The sequence below is a fragment of the Monodelphis domestica genome, chromosome 1, assembly GCF_027887165.1.
Source record: "Monodelphis domestica isolate mMonDom1 chromosome 1, mMonDom1.pri, whole genome shotgun sequence".
Classification (NCBI taxonomy): domain Eukaryota; kingdom Metazoa; phylum Chordata; class Mammalia; order Didelphimorphia; family Didelphidae; genus Monodelphis; species Monodelphis domestica.
The window spans coordinates 483,071,115-483,088,052 of record NC_077227.1 but is presented as its reverse complement, the minus strand read 5'-3'; the positions used below and the strand labels follow the sequence as shown (position 1 = coordinate 483,088,052).

The following is a 16,938-nucleotide window of genomic DNA, read 5'->3' as shown; positions in this document are numbered from 1 at the left end:
ACTCCAGTTCACCTCTGAATATGGACCTAATGATCAAGTGCAATCGGTAAGTGGATTTATGCAAACTAAATTCCTGATAGTATGCACATCGATTCCTTTGGACAAGGGTGGGAACCCCTGAATGGATTGGCCAAGACACTGAGAAGTAAACAATAAGGTTTTGTTTACTAGGTAGCATCAAAAAGATAGAAACTTCCAGAATAAGAGAGCAAAGGTCAAAGGTATCAATTATTCTCTAATAGAACTGTAATTCCACAGCAGGGTTATAAGTAGGCACAGGCCTAGTTACTGCAGAGGACAAAAGTCAGAAGGAACCTTGAAAAGATTTAATTTAATTCGAGGGTTTGCTTTTTGTTTCATAGATTTCTTTGCAAGTCTGATGAAGCCATGGACTCCTCAAAATGAAGTATTGTAGTCTAAATTCATAAGTAAAAGAAATGCTAAATTTCAGTTAGAGGTTAGTGATAATAAAGATTTTCCCCCTCACCTAAATTCACAGATCCCCTAAAATCTATACATGGATTTTTGGGGAGATTGTGAGAAGGCTGTGCCCCTGAGGTTAAGAACCCACTACTTAGTCCAACTTCATTTTACAGAGGAAGAAACTGAGTCATGGAGAGGGTAGTGACTTGCCCCCAAACCCAAAGTTAGTGGTAGAGTTGAAAGTAGAATTTGACTGATTTTCTTCCTACTTGAAAACATATGGCTTCCCTTTATAAGCAAATGAAAGTTTTCAAGACGGATAACCTATTACCTTTAGATTGCATTATAAATCACACACAGATCAAACCAATTAATCTACAAGAATGTATTAAGCACTTACTCTAAGCTGGGTATTGAAAACTTTTAATTCACCAGAGGAGACACAGACATCCTTTTTCCTGTATCTGTATCTTCCATGTTCTTTTGGGTCTCATTTCCTGAGGTGACTGTGTAAACCAAGGGCTTCTTTGGTTTTGGTTTTGGTTACACTGAAGCCCTTAGGTGCAGCATAGTTTTTATAAATCAAATAATCACTTTTCTCTTTCATTTCTCAGGGCACCCAGAACTATTGAAGGGACTGAACTGGCCTCTGAAGTCTGGTTTTAGGGAAGAGGATCAGGACGCTCAAAGGTGAGGCTCAAATTTCAGAGTCTGCACCAGGCTCTGGTCAAGTAGGTTTCTGATGCCTCATCAGAAAGTGGAAGTTACCCAACTTCTCTAAAGCATTGCTGAAAGGCTGTGCTGAGCTGGAAGCTTCCAAGTTCTGGTCCAGTGACAAACTCTATTTTAGATATACAAAGATCAGTCTTGATAAGTGCAGAGGGATTTGATAACCACTGGGTGATGATTTCTTATTTTTATTTTTTGCAATAGCAACATGTGAAGACTGTTTAGTAAGAGAAATTTGTGATCTTTGATGAGAGAGGAACTATTCTCATTGAAATAATGGCTTTTCGTGTCTTGAAGTATGAATAACAATAATAATATAAAGAAACAAAATATTTCCTTGAATTATTCTGAAGAAATATAGTGGAGGAGAAATAGCCTAGTATCAATCATAAAACCTGGTTTTAAATAGCAACTCTGTCACCAATGAGCTTCATGACTTTTAGACAAATTACTTTGTCTCTCAGGAAGCAATGTATGATTGTGAGAGCTAGACTACAAGGAAAGCTGAGTGCCGCAAAATTAATGCTTTCAAATTGTGGTGCTAGAGAACACTGAAGAGTTCGTTGGATAGCGAGGAGATCAGATCAATCACTATTTAAAGAAATTAACTTTGGCTATTCACTCTAAGGTCAAATACTAAGCTGAAGCTTAAATACTTTAACCATATTATGAGAAGAGAGGACTTGTTGAAAAGACCCTAATGTTGGGAATGATTGAAAGCAAAAAGGAATCACAGGATTAAGTCTCCATGAGGAGACACAGAAACATAAAACACTCAAGTTGGGGGTGCTTGGGGCCAATCCTCTGTAATTCTAGTGTCTTCCTATTTCCTACAACTTCTCCTATCTCCCCAGGACTTACTGTAACACCTTGTACAATGGGCTCCTTTTGGAGATAACCATACTGATGAACAAGTGATCTCTCTCATAGGACTTATAGATGTCCAAGTCACTCACTTAGATTCCTCTTCCTTCTCCAAGAAGAATGCTGCATCAGGAAATCTCTTTCTCTCTCTAGGAATTCGGATCCCTGGTACATTTGAACTTTGGGCCACTCTGGAGGTGCCACAACTAAAGCTTCCCAGGCCATCATACTTCTCTGGCTAAAAGATTATGTTCTGTGATCTCACTTTCTAGGTGATTCAAAACCCACTCTCTTCTATAAAAAAGATTGAAGTTCAAGAACAATGACCTCACTTCCTCTGAAGTCTGAGTAAGTACATGTAATATTCTTTTTAAAAAATATTTTTCCCAGTCACATGTAATAACAATTTTCGATGTTTTTTGAAATTATAAGATCCAAATAATTTCCCTTACTCTTTCCTTTCTCCCCTCTCAGAGATGGTAAGCTGTTTGTATGTTATAGATGTATGATCATGCAAAGCATATTTTCAATTTGGGCTTTGTTGTGAGAGAATACTCATATAAAACCAAATCCCCCAAATAAAGACACAAATAAATCAAAGTGAAAAATTGCATACTTTCATCTGCATTCTAACTCCAACAGTTCTTTCTCTGAAGGTGGAGCATTCTTTGTCATTTTTTTGGTCTAAATTTTCTTTTGAACTGTCCTGAACCTTTGTATTTGCTTCAAGTAGCTAAGTGTCTCACAACTGATCATCATACACTATTGCTATTACTATGTACACAGTTCTCCTGGTTCTGCTTACTTCACATTGCATCAGTTCATGTAGGTCTTTCTAGTCATTTCTGAAATCCTGCTCATAATTTCTTATAGCACAATAGTATTCCATCACAATCATATACCACAATTTGTACCTCTGTTGGTGGGCAAGCCCTCAATTTTTAATTCTTTGACACCACAAAAAGAGCTTCTATAAATATTTTTGTACAAATAGGTTCTTCCACCCCATCTTGTTGGGATACAGATCTAGTAGTGGAATTACTGGGTCAAAGGATATGCACAGTTTTATAGCCCTTTGGGCATAGTTACAAATTGCCCAGCAGAATGGTTAGATCAGTTCACAACTCCATCAACAATGCATTAATATCTCACTTTTTGCCACATCCCTCCCAACATTATAATTTTCTTTTTCTGTCATATTGGCCAATTTGACATGTGTGAAGTGATATCTCAGAATTGTTTCAATTCAAAATTTTCTAATCAATAGTGATTTAGAACATTTAAAATGATTATCCTTTGACCAACTGGGGAATAACTTGTTTTCTTATAAATTTGACTTCGTTTTTTTATATGTATTATGTTTTTTGACATAAATCACTATTATGTCTTCTGGGTGGGGGAAAAGGTAGGATGGAGAAACTATCTTCTGATTTCCTTTGTTGTGTTCCAGAGAATTTATAAAGGAAAAAAGTGAAGAAAGGCCTGAAGAATGAAAGAAAAAAAGATTGAATTTTGTTTTATATCTTGGCTTTATGGACCCCAGGGGCTGATTTCTTAGTCAGTCACTGGAGAGGTAATGCCAATTTCTGAAACCAAAATTATTTTGGAGGCAATGGTCAAGCTTTCAGTCCATGAGTAAATGCCTTCTCTTTTCTTTCAAATAATGATTTAAGTTCAGGAATCTTATCTGTTGATTTCTTAAAGACAACATGGAGAGGAAATGTGGCATGGTGAATGGAGAGCTAGCCTCCATGTCAGGAAGAATGAGTTCAAATTCTACCTTTGATACCTACTGGTTATGTGACCCTAGGTCATTTAACTTCTCAGTGCTCTAATCAATTATCTAATAATATAAATTTAAAAGGGATCAATCAGTTGGTGATGTTTGCCATGGCTCTGTCCTTAGTTCTCTTCTCTTCTGTCTCTAAACTATTTGCTTGGTGATTCAAGGATTTAATTATTATCTCTATGAAGTTGTTTAATAGATTTTATTTACTCCATTCTAAACTCTCCTATGCAGCTTAGTGGTGCAGTGGATGGAGGGATCTGAATCAGGAAGACTCATCTTTCTGAGTTCAAATCTGGCCTCAAACACTTAATAGCTGTGTAACCCTGGATAAGTCACTTCACTTTGTTTGCACAGATACTTATGTATAAAATGAACTGAAGGGGGCAGCTGGGTGGCTCAATGGATTGAGAGTCAGGCCCAGAGATGGGAGTTCCTGGGTTCAAGTTTGGCCTCAGACACTTCATAGCTGGGTGACCCTGGACAAATCACTTAACCCCCATTGCTTAGCCCTTACCACTCTTCTACCTTGGAACCAATACATAGTATTGATACCAAGATGGTAAAGATTTTTTTTTAAATAAGTTGAAGAAGGAATTGGTAAACCACTTCAGAATCTTTGCCAAGAAAATCCCAAATAGGACCAAATGAAACATTTCTACAAAAGTTATTTGTTATGTTGTTCAGTTAGAACAATACAAAACCTCTCTCCTTACTTTCACTCTTGCATCTTCAAGTGCCTTTTGAACATCTCATACTGATACCCTATAGATATCTTAGATTCGATGTATGAAAAACTAAACTCATTTTCTTTTCCCTAAACTCACCTCTTTTGAGCTTCCCTATTGGTTCTACCATCTTTTCAGTCATCCAACCTTACAATTTATGTGTAATCTTTAACTCCTCAATTTCTCACTCCTCACATGAAATCTATCACCAAGTATTGAAGACTTTACTTTTGAAACATTTCCAGTATAAATTCCCTTCTCTCCTCTGACATTGACACTGCCTTGGTTCAAACCCTCATCATCTCACATGTAGGCTATTGCCATGCCCTGTTGGCAGGGAGACCTACTTATTCCAGGCTATTCTCCATTTAGCTGTCAAAGTAAACTTCCTAAAATGCAGGTCTGACCCTATCACCCCCCTTTTCGATAAACTCCAGAGGCTCCCTATCACCTCCAGGATCAAATACAAAATTCTATGTTGGGTTTTTGGAGACTTTGGTCCACATAAAGTCTCCACCACATACTCCCCTCCCCTCTTCGATACAGTGACACTAACCTTTTTTTCTGGTCTTCATACTCCATCTTCTGACTTTGAACACTTCAACTGGCTATTTCTCATGCCTGGAGCTATCTCCCTCATCATCTCCCCTTCCTGGCTTCTTTGGCTTCCTTCAAGACCTTGCTAAAGACCCATATTCTATAAAAAAAAAAAAAAAAACTTCTCCAGGTTCTTCTTTATCTTAGATACTTCCCTCTTGGACTACCCCAATTTTTCCTGCATATATCTTGTTCATTAGTTGTTTGCTTGTTACCTTGCCTATTAGAAAATGAGCTTCTTGAGAGTAGGAACTAGTGTTTTTGTTTTTTGTATATTCATCACTTTGCACAGTGCCTGGAAAATGGTAAGCATTTATTAAGTGCTTGTGGACTGACTGATGGAGGGAGCTTTTTCATTTGGGAGTTCCATATATTGACAAAGTCAAACCTCTAGTCCTTATTCCCATGATTGGAGAACTCCTCAAAATGCCTATGGACTATTTCCTTTATCATATACACACATATTTATGTATATATTTATATCTGTGTGTGTACATATATATGTCAATGTAAGATAGAAATCACAGCTATGTGATTGGCTTTCTAGTCTAGTAGAATCCTTCAGATCTTGGTTTGACAAGAAAGAATTCTCATAGTTTTATCTCTCCCTACCACATCCCCCATAAAAAATTCCTTACTTTATGTCTTAGTTACAACTCTAAGGCAGAAAAATGGTGAGGGCTAGCAATTGAAGTTAAGTGACTTGCCTAGGGTCACACAGCTAGGAAGTGTCTGAGGCCACTTTTGAAGTCAAATCCCCCTGACTCCAGGCCTGGCACTCTATTCACTGTGTCACTTAGCTGCCCTTCTCTCCACCTTTTTTTGAGACTGAGTATCAGTATCTTGCCCAGGCAGGACGTCTAATGGCCACTGAAAGGCCCAATTCTAATACTGCTCAACATGGAAGCTTTGACCAATTCCATTTTTCGGCTCTGGGTTGGTTTATTCCTTCCCAGACAGCCTAGTGACCGTCTACTCCTGTGGGCTTACCATCTATTCTAGAGTTGGTGCAGACACAAAATGGACTCAGAATTCTTGAACTTAAGCAATCAGTCAACTTTGGCCTACCCCAAGAAGGGATCACAGGCATGCTATGCCACACCTAACAATCTTACCCTTTCTAAGGCAGAGTTCATATAAGTACAGCCAACAGATGGAAACATGTTAAGTGCATTAAATTGAGGAACTTTTAAAATTGCATATTGAATCACTTAAAAAAAAGCATAAGCCCTCACCCTCTATGTATAGAGTACGTAGCTCAAAACTGTTAGAGCAGATGTTATGGTTAAAAACAGAACCCCAGATAATGTCCAGGGTGAGAGAAGACTAATTAGCAAATTCACATGTTGTGCTTCTGTTTAGAACTTCTGTTCCCAAGACTGATTGTGTTTGCTGAGCCTGGGTCCTTGGTATAAAATGCAAAGCTCATAAAATACAAACACATTTTCATGTATTCAAGGGTCCTAAATGTGGTGAAAGTTCTTCAAGAAATAGTCTTGGGAAACAGAAATTCTAACTAGTCTTAGTGAAGAAGTCACAGAATCCCAGACACTCCTCATAATCCTTCGCTGGATCTTGGTCCAGATCATACCCACTAAGCATGGGTGTCCCCCAAGGATCTGTCCTGGGTCTTCTCTCTTCCTCATACCTGGTGATCTCATCAGTTCCCTGTATTTAATGATCAACTCTATGTAGACTATTTCCAGATCATTTTATCCAGCCCTAACCTCTCTCTGAAACTAGAGCTTCTCATCTCCCATGGTCCATTGGACACAGCTAATAATATAATAGCTAGCATTTATATAGTGTTTACTATGTGCTAGGTGCTGTGCTAAGTATTCTAGAAGTATCATCCCCATGAGGTCAATGTTATTATTAATCTTCATTTTATAGTGAAGGAATCTGAGGCAAATAGAGGTTAAATGTCTTGACCAAGGCTATATAGCTAGTGTCCAAGACCAAATTTGAACTAAAGTCTTCCTGAACCCAGGCCTAATATTCTATCTACTAAACCAATTAGTTGCCTATATAATAACACTAGAGTTTATGTAGGATATTAAGATTTTTGAAAATCACTTTTATGACTGTTATCTCATTTATCCTCACAACCTTGGCAGGTAAGTGCTGTTATTAGACCCATTTTGCAGATGAGAAATTTGTGGCAGACAGAGGTTAAATGACTTATCCATGTTCCCACAGCTAGTAAGTATGTGAGCCTGGATTTAAACTCTGCAAAAAGGCTCTTTCCACTGCCTTGCCTAGCTGCCTTAATTGAGATATAGGTCTCATACAGTACATTTTATTGAGATTATAAACTCATCCTTGTCCTAGACTGAACCCATTATCTTCCCCTTCCCCCCCCCCCCATGAACTTCTCTTCCAAACTTCTCTACTACTATAGAGGACACCACCATTCCCCACACCCCACAAGTCAATAAACTCTAGTGACTTTCTATTATCGCCAGAATCTAAAATAGAATCTTCTATTTGGCTTTAAAACCAAACCCTTCACCAGCTAGTCCTTTTCTGCCTTTCCAGACTTCTTATATTTTCCTCCCCACCACATACACCTCAATCCAAGAATGCTGGTCTCCTTCCTGTTCCTGTTTTTATCTCTTGACTCTGCCTTTCCTCCAGCAGAGCCCTCAAGCCAGGAATGTTCTTTCTATTTGTTTTCCTGGCTTTCTTCAAGTCTCAACTCAAGACCTGTCTTCGTCAAGAGGCTTTTTCCAGTCACCCTCAATGCTGGAGCCTTCCTTCTGAAACTGGTTTCCATTTACCCTTTGTATCTTGTCTGTCCAGAGATGTTTGCATGTTAGCCCCCCTGTTAGAATGTGAGCTCCTTGATGGCAGGATTTTGCTTTTAGTATCTTCTTAATTCTTAGTAAAGTGTTAGGCACAAAGTTGACACTTAGGAATGATAGGTTTACTTGCTACTTACTTACTACCTTGGGTAAGCCACTTAACCATGGTAGACCTCAGTTTCTGTATCAATAAGATGGGATGACTATCATCCATGATTTTTAAGGTTTCTTCACATTGCAAATCCTACAATTCTTCTCTTGAAGACTTCTAGTGATGGGAATCTTACTAGCAACTGAGATAGCCTCTTCTGCTATGGGCCAGCTTTCTTTGATAGAAATAGTTTTCTTAATCTGGGCTAGAATGTGCATCTAGGTGATTCCCACTTTGTTGCTCCTAGTTCTGACCTCTTTGTTTTCCTCTTTACTGGGACATTAGCTGCACTTTGTAACAGTATAGTTGACAGAGGGAAGGGAATGCATTATGTGGGACACAGTATTAATCCAAATGACTGCTGATTGTGAAGCTCCAATACATGGGTCTGAGCAAAGCTGTAAAATTGCAAAATTGCATATAGGCATGTAAGCTACTGGTCAGAATTAATGTGATTTGATGAATATTAAACATTCCCCCAAATATCAAATGTGCCTGAAATCAAGCCTGTACTGTTTCTGTGATGCTGAGATAGAAATAGCTGGGTTAATATAATTGGCTGCATGGAATGCAAATTTGATGCACGTATGGGCCTCTCTCCCTCAAGTCCCACTGGCTGTGGTTGGTTGTAATGGTCCAGGAATAGTTCCAATCACATCATAGCAGTTTGTAGCCATAGCAAATCAGGATAACGTATGGAGTCAGAATTGCCATATATCCTGACACCCTACCTTTTGGGTGAGGGGAAAATCCCCATCTTTTTCTTGGTGGAGTAGCTATCTCCGGGTTATGACAAGCTATCATAAGTGCACGCTGAATTTTATTGCTATTTAATTCTTTTGGAGAATTTGTCACAATAACAACTTCCTTTTCTAGAATTTTGAAGACTTACAAACTCTGTCCCTTATAATAGGGCTGTGAGGTAGGAAGTTTGAGTATTGTCACACCTATTTGCCAATGAAGAAACAATTTTAGAGAGTAACGTATTCATGGTCACACAGTTGGTAAAGGTCAGAGCCAGGTTTTCAACCTAGGAGTCCTGACTGGACTCTTTTCACTATTTCAAGGCAAGTAGGAGGTACAATCCATAGAATGCTGAACCTAGAATCAGAAAGACATGAATTCAAATATGACCTCAGCCATTTACCAGCTGTGTGATCTTGAGCAAGTCCTTTAACCTCTGTCTGTCTCAGTTTCTTTACCTGTAAAACAAAGATAATAATGCACCTACATCCCAAGCTTATGAGAATAAAATGAGATAATGCATGGAAAGTGCTTTGCCAAATTTAAAGCATTTCATAAATGCTAGTTGTCACTGTTATTACTATTACTACTACTAATATTACTGAGCAGAGTTACTCAACCAAGACACAGAGAAAAAAATAAGACATTGTTATTACTCTCATGAAGTTTCCAGTTTGAATGTGGAGAAGAGAAAGATAGGTAGACAGATAGATGAAAGATAAACACATACATACATACTAGCTAAATAGATAGATGATAGAAAAATTAAGTGCTTACTACAATCCAGGCACTGAGCGAAATTCTGAGAATACAAATACAAACACAAACAAACAAGATAATCTCTACCCTCTAGGAGTTTATATTCTAATTGGTGAAGAAAGCACATACATTGTGGTGGAGTGCCATTTTCTGGGGTTCAGATGATTTGAGAGTAGGGGGATGGGGAAGAGACAATTGAAAAGAGATGACCACAAAGGCTGTATAGAGAGTAATGGTACAGTAGAAAGAACTTTTGAGTTAGAGGTCCTAGATGGAAATCTTGGTTCTGCTACCTTCTATTAGTGTGACCTTGTACAGCTTTTCTGGCCCTAAGTTCATCAATTATAAAGTGAGGTGGTTGGACAAGATGGTGTCTAAGGTCCCTTCTAGCTTTATGTGTGAATTTATGATCCTAAATGACAAAGTGTGCCATACAGGCATATCCTCTAGGAATTCAGAGGTGAGAAAAATCAGTGTGGGTGACAGTGATCAAGAAAAGCTCCCTGAAGTGGTAGGACTTTGAAAGATGGTGCAAATTAGAGAAGTGGAGAGAATAGAGGCTACTTGTGATGAGGGAAACCACATAAAAGAAGACATCCAGGCATAAATAAATAAGGCATGTTTGGAAGATGGTGGGAGAGGCTACTTGAAAGAAGTGGAAGACGTGGAAAGATAAAAACTGCCCTTTTACCTTGCAGTTTGGAAAGTGGAATATAAGGACCATAGAGTCAAATCTTGACTCTGTTACTAACTGCTTAGGCTTGAGAAATTCTCTTCACTTTCTGGAGACTCAGATTCTTCTTCTGTAAAATGAAGGAGATGGACAAAATGATCTCTGACGTTTCTTTTTGCCCCTAAATTCATGTGCTCTTCTCAAACTGGAATGGTTCAGTGGGGCCACTGGATGAAAGACTGCAGAAGGCAAAAGAGAAATTTACAATTGCTGAGGCTAGAAATAAGGAGATTAAGTGCAGGGGCTGACTGGGTCTACACTTCTTGTACCTCAAATAGCACTATAAGTACAGGACTGAGAACTCAGTAGATGCTCTAAAACACTGGCCAAATTGAATTAAGTTCAGGGGATAGATGCCTATAACTACCCCTTGGATCAACTGCAGTTGAAATCATGGAGTTGAAAAGCTCTGAATTTTTAGGCTCTGTTTGTACTTTCTGCCCAAAGGAAATGTCCTCCTTCCAGTTCACTTGTTCTCCTGACCATCCTGCCGTGACAGCCCTTCAGGCCACACATTTTGCAAATGACAAGCTCTATCCAACTCACTCCAAACTTAGAATTGTAGAATATTGAAGTTGGATCCAACCTCCTGATCTATGTGGAAATCTTTTAATTCCCTCTATTGCCTCCCTTATAAGTGGTCATCCAGCTTCTGCCCCAAATCTTCCAAATGACAAGGACCCACTCCCTCCTAAGGCAACAAATTCCATTTTGGGGCATCTCTGATGGTTAGAAAGCTCTTATTTACATTGAACTGAAATCTGCTCCCCTATGACTTGTGCCTATTGATTTTGGTTCTACCCCCAGGGGCCAAGCAGGATAAATCTAATCCATCTCCCCCAAGTCAACCTTTCAGAAGCTTGAAGACAGCTGTCATGTCTTTCCTTACATCTTCTCTTCTCCAGGCTTTCATACCCAGTTCCCTCAAATATCTCTCCTTCTTCTTGCATATACGGGAAGAGGGAATTTTCCTTTTGGGAATCGTTGCCAGCTTGGTAGACACATTGCAGAACTAAGCCCCAACATTGTACTGAAAGATGATTGTGTCATTGAAAACAACAAAAACAATGACAACAACAAAGGATATCTCCTTCACATGCTTCTCTCAGGAAAGTGAGAGCCAGAATATCCTTGTAGACAACCAAAACAATTCAATAATAGAAAATAACTGAGTAGGCAATCTCAGTGTCTGAAGAAAGTTTTTAAAAAAAGGTGGAAGGAAATTGGATTATGATGGTCACTGCAGATGGCAATCTTAGTGTTGCTTGTCCAGTTATCTTTCCCATTTCCATCCTACCTTTCCAAGATCCTGACACTTTATTTGGAGGAGGCAGCATGCCATACTGGAAAGAATAGAAACAACACTGCTTTTGCAGTCATAAGATCCAGGATTCTAGTCCTAGTTCTTATATTTAGCAGCTTTGAGATCCTAGACAAGTTATTTTACACTATGAGCATAAGTATCTTTATCTGTAAGTTGAGGATTTACTAAAATTACATACTTCATAAAGTGGTTGTGGAGAAGGTATTTTGTAACCCTTAAAGCATGATGGAAACTTGAGCTATTATTATTCTTAATATATTTCTCTTGGCAGCCATAGTTGGTTTTGTGTTTGGACCACTACGATATATAGGAGCAGGTTAGCTCTACTTTAAGCCAACCCAACATATGAAATTACAAAACAAATTGGAAATCATTATTGACACTGCAGAAGGAGCCTTCACTTTACAAAAACACTCTCTGCAGGGTTCCTCAAATAGCAAGCTACTCGAATGCATTCAAAATAAGATGCGATATTTCAAGGTTTTGACTTGCACAGGTTTCACATGCACCTTTATTTATGTAAATTCAAGTCCCTCCATCCAATAGAAGTGCAAAGAGTAAGCCTTTATTAACCACCTACTATTTGCCAGACATTGTGCTAAGCACTTTACTAATATCTTTTTGGATCCTCACAGCAATCCTGGGAATAGGTGCTATTATGATCTCCATTTCACATCTCAGAAAACTGAGACAGAGGTTTTGACTTGCCCAAGGTTGCACAGATAGTAAGTGTCCGAGACTGGAGTTGAACTCAGAACTTCCTAGGTCTGGCATTCTAACCATTGTGCCCCCTAGCTGTCCCTAAGCCATAAGTCCCTCTGGAAGTGGGATTGGCACTTTTTGATTATTATTCTTTTCCAAAGTGCCTACTGTAAGACCATCTTGAAATATTGTTTCTCATTATCTGCTTTCTTTGCCTTAGTTCCCTTCTCTGTAAAATGAAAGGGTTGAATTAGATGATCTCTGAAGACTACTTCAGCTTTAACATTAGATGATCTATACAGTTCCTCTACAGATATCACATATTTGAAAACTCCAAAATTCTGACCTGATGGGGGATGACTGAAAAGCAATTTACCTGCTTTTCTACTTATCTAACCTTTCCAGTGGCTAGAGCCACAACACATCATAACACAGTACGTATCTCTGTCCAGCCTTCAGTAGCTACTGACACTACTTCACATGAATTCGAATTGCTACAGTAAGAAAAGCTATATGTAAATCTGAGCTTCTAAGGCTGGTGGTAACTTTCCCTTTCAACTAGTCTCTGAAATCCTATGTCTACAAGTAATAACCTTAGGAGTTATGCACTTACACTGCCCCATAGCATATGCCTGCTGAGTAAAGAAATCCAAACTCCCACCCCACACAGGAATCCTCTCTACAGCATCTCTTCTAAGTAAGGGCCTCACACTTTCTAATTCTTGTCAGTGGTACAGTTGTTCCAGAAGTGTGAACAAAGGAAAACAGGCCCGACTTCTAAGCTAATTCTATATGATCTCTACATATCCAAAAGAAACTCAGGCAGCTATCCAGATGTTTCCAAATATCTGGATGTTAGACTTTGGGTGGGCAAAACACCACAATGGCTGATTGGATGATTCCTTTTTAACTAGGGAGTTCACAGATATCTTCACTGAGTTTTGTTTAGGATGTTGGGGTGATTCTGGGCTCTTGAAGGCTATGACAACAGAACACAAGCTTTTGCAGGTTCAAGGAACTGGAAAGGTAGTACAATATTGTGGAAAGAACATTGGACACAGAGCTAAGAGATCTAAGTACAAGTCACAATCCTGATACTAGTCATTGACTTTAGACAAATCATGTAAGCTTTCTAAGCCCAAGTTTAGTCCACTGAAAGGGAATTGTAAAGAAAATAACTCAATATACCTAAACTCTGATTTTTACTGGAAGCAGGAGAAAGAATAAGTATTTATCTCGTGCTTATTATGTGCCAGACATTTTGCTAAGTATTTTACAGATGTCTCATTTGATCCTCACAACAACTCTGTGAGGTAGATACTGTTATTATCCTTATTGTACAGTTGAGGACACTGAGGCAGACAGAGGTTAAGTGACTTGTCCAGAATCACAGCTATTAAGTGTCTGAGACTGATTTGACCTCAGGTCTTTCTGACTTCAGGACTCGTGCTGTAGCCATTGTATCACCTAGTTATTAGAGGTATGAGTGAAGGTCATCCAAGAATCAGCTTAGAGGCTGGAGGCTTATAATCAGAATCCTGATAGAAATTTCTGCTAGAGCAACTTACAGAAGATTTAGATATGGATGGGTTATGGAGAAAACACCTCTGGTAAGCCATGGAGCCTTGAGTTTCATATCCATAGAATATTACTTAACAAAGTCATAATTGGACATTAGCTTCCAATAAAGGGAATAAACACACATTTCCAAGGATAAGCCTATAAAAATTTCATTTCTATATCTGAGTTTGATCATGTCAGAGAGATTACATGTAGAGTGATTAAGAACCTGGACTTTGGAGTTTGAAGATCTGGGCTCAAATGCTTCTCTTGTACTTTACTTATATCCTTGAGCAAGTCATTTAAATTCTTTGGACTTTGGTTTTCTCTTCTGTAAAATGAGGGTGTTAGGTTGGTCTAGGTGGTCTCTAAACACCCTCCATGCTGATCTTATGACATATGTGTGTTTTTGTAAATGCAGGATGCCTGAAAATTCATGCATAATTTTTTCACAATTTTTATTACATCCAAGGTCACACTTTTCCTTCTTTTTTTTTTTAAAACCCTTACCTTCCATCTTAGAATCAATACTGTGTATTGATTCCAAAGTAGAAGAATGGTAAGAGTTAGGCAATGGGGGTTAAGTGACTTGCCCAGGGTCACACAGCTTTAAAGTGTCTGAAGCCAGATTTGATCTCAGGACCTCCTGTCTCTAGACCTGGCTCTCAATTCCCTGAGCCAGAAGCTGTGCCCCTCACACAGTCCCTAAAACATATTTAACCCTTGACTTTCTCTGTTCCATCTCGATCAGTACTTTAGTGCACGACAATATAACTGTAGCCTGAAATCTCCTTCACAGAGAGCAGAGTTGCATCCTCAGCTGAGCAGTGACTGAATCTGTTCACCAGGGACCCAGAGCCGAGCACATCTGAAATGCCTGTGCTAGAGTGAAACTCGCATTTTTATGGAGATGATCAGCTGTCTTCATATCTAATTTAAAGTCCAAACATCCCAATTTCCCCATAAGAATGTATTCAAACATCAGCTCGATTTCCATTCTCTCTTCTCTTTGCAGAAATGAGAAGTCATCATAGCTGATGAAGATTCATTATGAAGTTGACAATTGGAGATTCACCCCGACGCCTGCAGAGAGCTCTGTCAAAGCACAACCTTTCTACCCGACAGTGACTGAGCCCAATACCCTCCCGCTCGCTGGCTCCGCTGGAAATCGGCAATACCTGAATCAGAAGAGCTTGCTCCTGCCTCCCCTACTCTTCCCCTCCCCCGCAAAGATGCAGAGCCCCCACCCCAGCCAGACAATGGAACACCAAAAGCCCGGGGAAGACAGCTCCTCCCCTGGAATGAGAAACAGCTCGTGGGCTGCTCATTTACAGCGGAGTATCTGCGCAGTGCGCCAGAGGAAGGCAACAGCAGGAGTGGGACTTGGGACCGAGGCCAGGAAGGCAAGTGTCAGACAGTTTGAATGGCTCAGCCGGCTTTATTTTGCCCGGCATTGAGTCCGGGTTTTGGAGGGCGCTGATGAAGCTGCGGCAACTCATTAATTACCTGGAGACCCGCAGGGATTTTTGCTAAAGACAGAAAGCCAATCATGTTTGCGAGGCCACCTGGTCAGGCGGCCTCCCCACGTCACCTTTGATCGAATCTGATCAATAACCTTGCGTTTGTCCTTCCCAAAGCCTGGGAAGATGATGAGCCTGCTTACGATTTAGAAAATGCCGGCCTTCACAAAAGCCTAGGGAAGTAGGAGCGTTCAGGTACTGTCTCCATTACACGGATAAGAAAACTGAGGTTCAAGGAATATAACTAACTTGCCCAGGTTCACAGAAGAAACTTTAGAACCCAAGTGTGCTGGCTCTAGGTTCAGTGTAAAGGAATTGGGTAAGAATCTGGACTATGCTACTTACTGTGTGCTCAATGGCAAATTATAGCATCTCTCCTAGTCTCAGTTTTCTCTTCTATAAAATAGGTGGTGGCAGTGGAGGGGAGGATTCAGTAATGAAGGTCCCTTCTCAATCCTTAAATCTAGGATCCAGGCCTATCTCCCCTCTGGGTGGTTGGGCTCTGTTTACACACAGAAGACTTAGCCACTTGAACTGGGAAGGAGTGACTAATACCTAACCTTCTTGGGCCCCAGTCTCCTCGACTGTCAAATGAGGAAATTGAACCAGATGGCCTCTAGGGTCCTTTGCAGATCTAGAACTATGAACTGTCATCCCAGTTTAGAAATATCTTCTCACTGTTTTTAAAAAAAAATTAATTAATTTTGTAAAGATTTGTTATTTCTCACTTCCATTGCCTCACCTTTCAAACAAGTAACAAAAAGGAAAACAGAAAACTTTCACAACAAACATGCAAAGTCCAGCAAAACAAATTCTATGTGGAAAGAGTTAAAGCATTTATTCCCTGGCAGGTTATATCCTGTGGTAACCCATTCTAATCCTCCTCTTTGAGCAGCAGTCTCCCTTCCTTTCCCCTTTCCTTCCTCCTGGTTCCCTTCTTTCTTTCTTCTCTCCCCCCCTTTTTTCTCCCCATTCCTCCTCCCTATCCTGGCTGAGCTACTGGGGCAGTTTTAAGCTATGACTTCACCCCACTGCATTGCAACAGTCACTGAACAGTGCCCAACTGCTGGAGTTTGTAATCTGTGTGTTCTAACTCAAGGCCTGCTGATTTCATCATTTTAAAGATGCCCATTTCTTCCAAGCCAGGGATTTTATGACTCTAAGGATTCAAAGCTGTTATCCCAACAAACCCTGGAGCGCTATATATTCTGATTTTATGGTAAGCTTCACTAATAAACTGTTTAAAACATATGCTAATTGTGTTTATTGTATTCTTTAATTATCAAATGTATCATTAAAGATGTGGCTTCCCCTTGGAATCTCAATACCTAGCCTTCCAGCCTGGGCACTGCATAGAATGACAGTTACCTTTTCAAAGTAAGCAAGAAAGCTGAGGGTGCAGGAAGCCTATTTGTCAATTTTCAATGTTTGCTTAAGGTAGAAATTCGGTCTGTAGCTTAGCTTTGCTTCCCCTAGAAACATGGTGCAGAGAGTGACAGGACAAAACATGGCGC

The 16,938-nt window shown here is 39.6% G+C and overlaps 1 long non-coding RNA gene across 1 annotated transcript in view; it reads left to right on the top strand.

The window, feature by feature from the left end:
* Nucleotides 1–16,675, top strand: part of LOC103097230 (uncharacterized) — a 92,738-nt gene extending 76,063 nt beyond the window's left edge. Inside the window, exons 3-5 of the long non-coding RNA XR_008915416.1 lie at nt 1,038–1,113; nt 2,289–2,364; nt 14,920–16,675. This is a non-coding gene — a long non-coding RNA (uncharacterized LOC103097230). The remainder of the gene's footprint in view (nt 1–1,037; nt 1,114–2,288; nt 2,365–14,919) is intronic.
* Nucleotides 16,676–16,938: the final 263 nt, after the last annotated feature.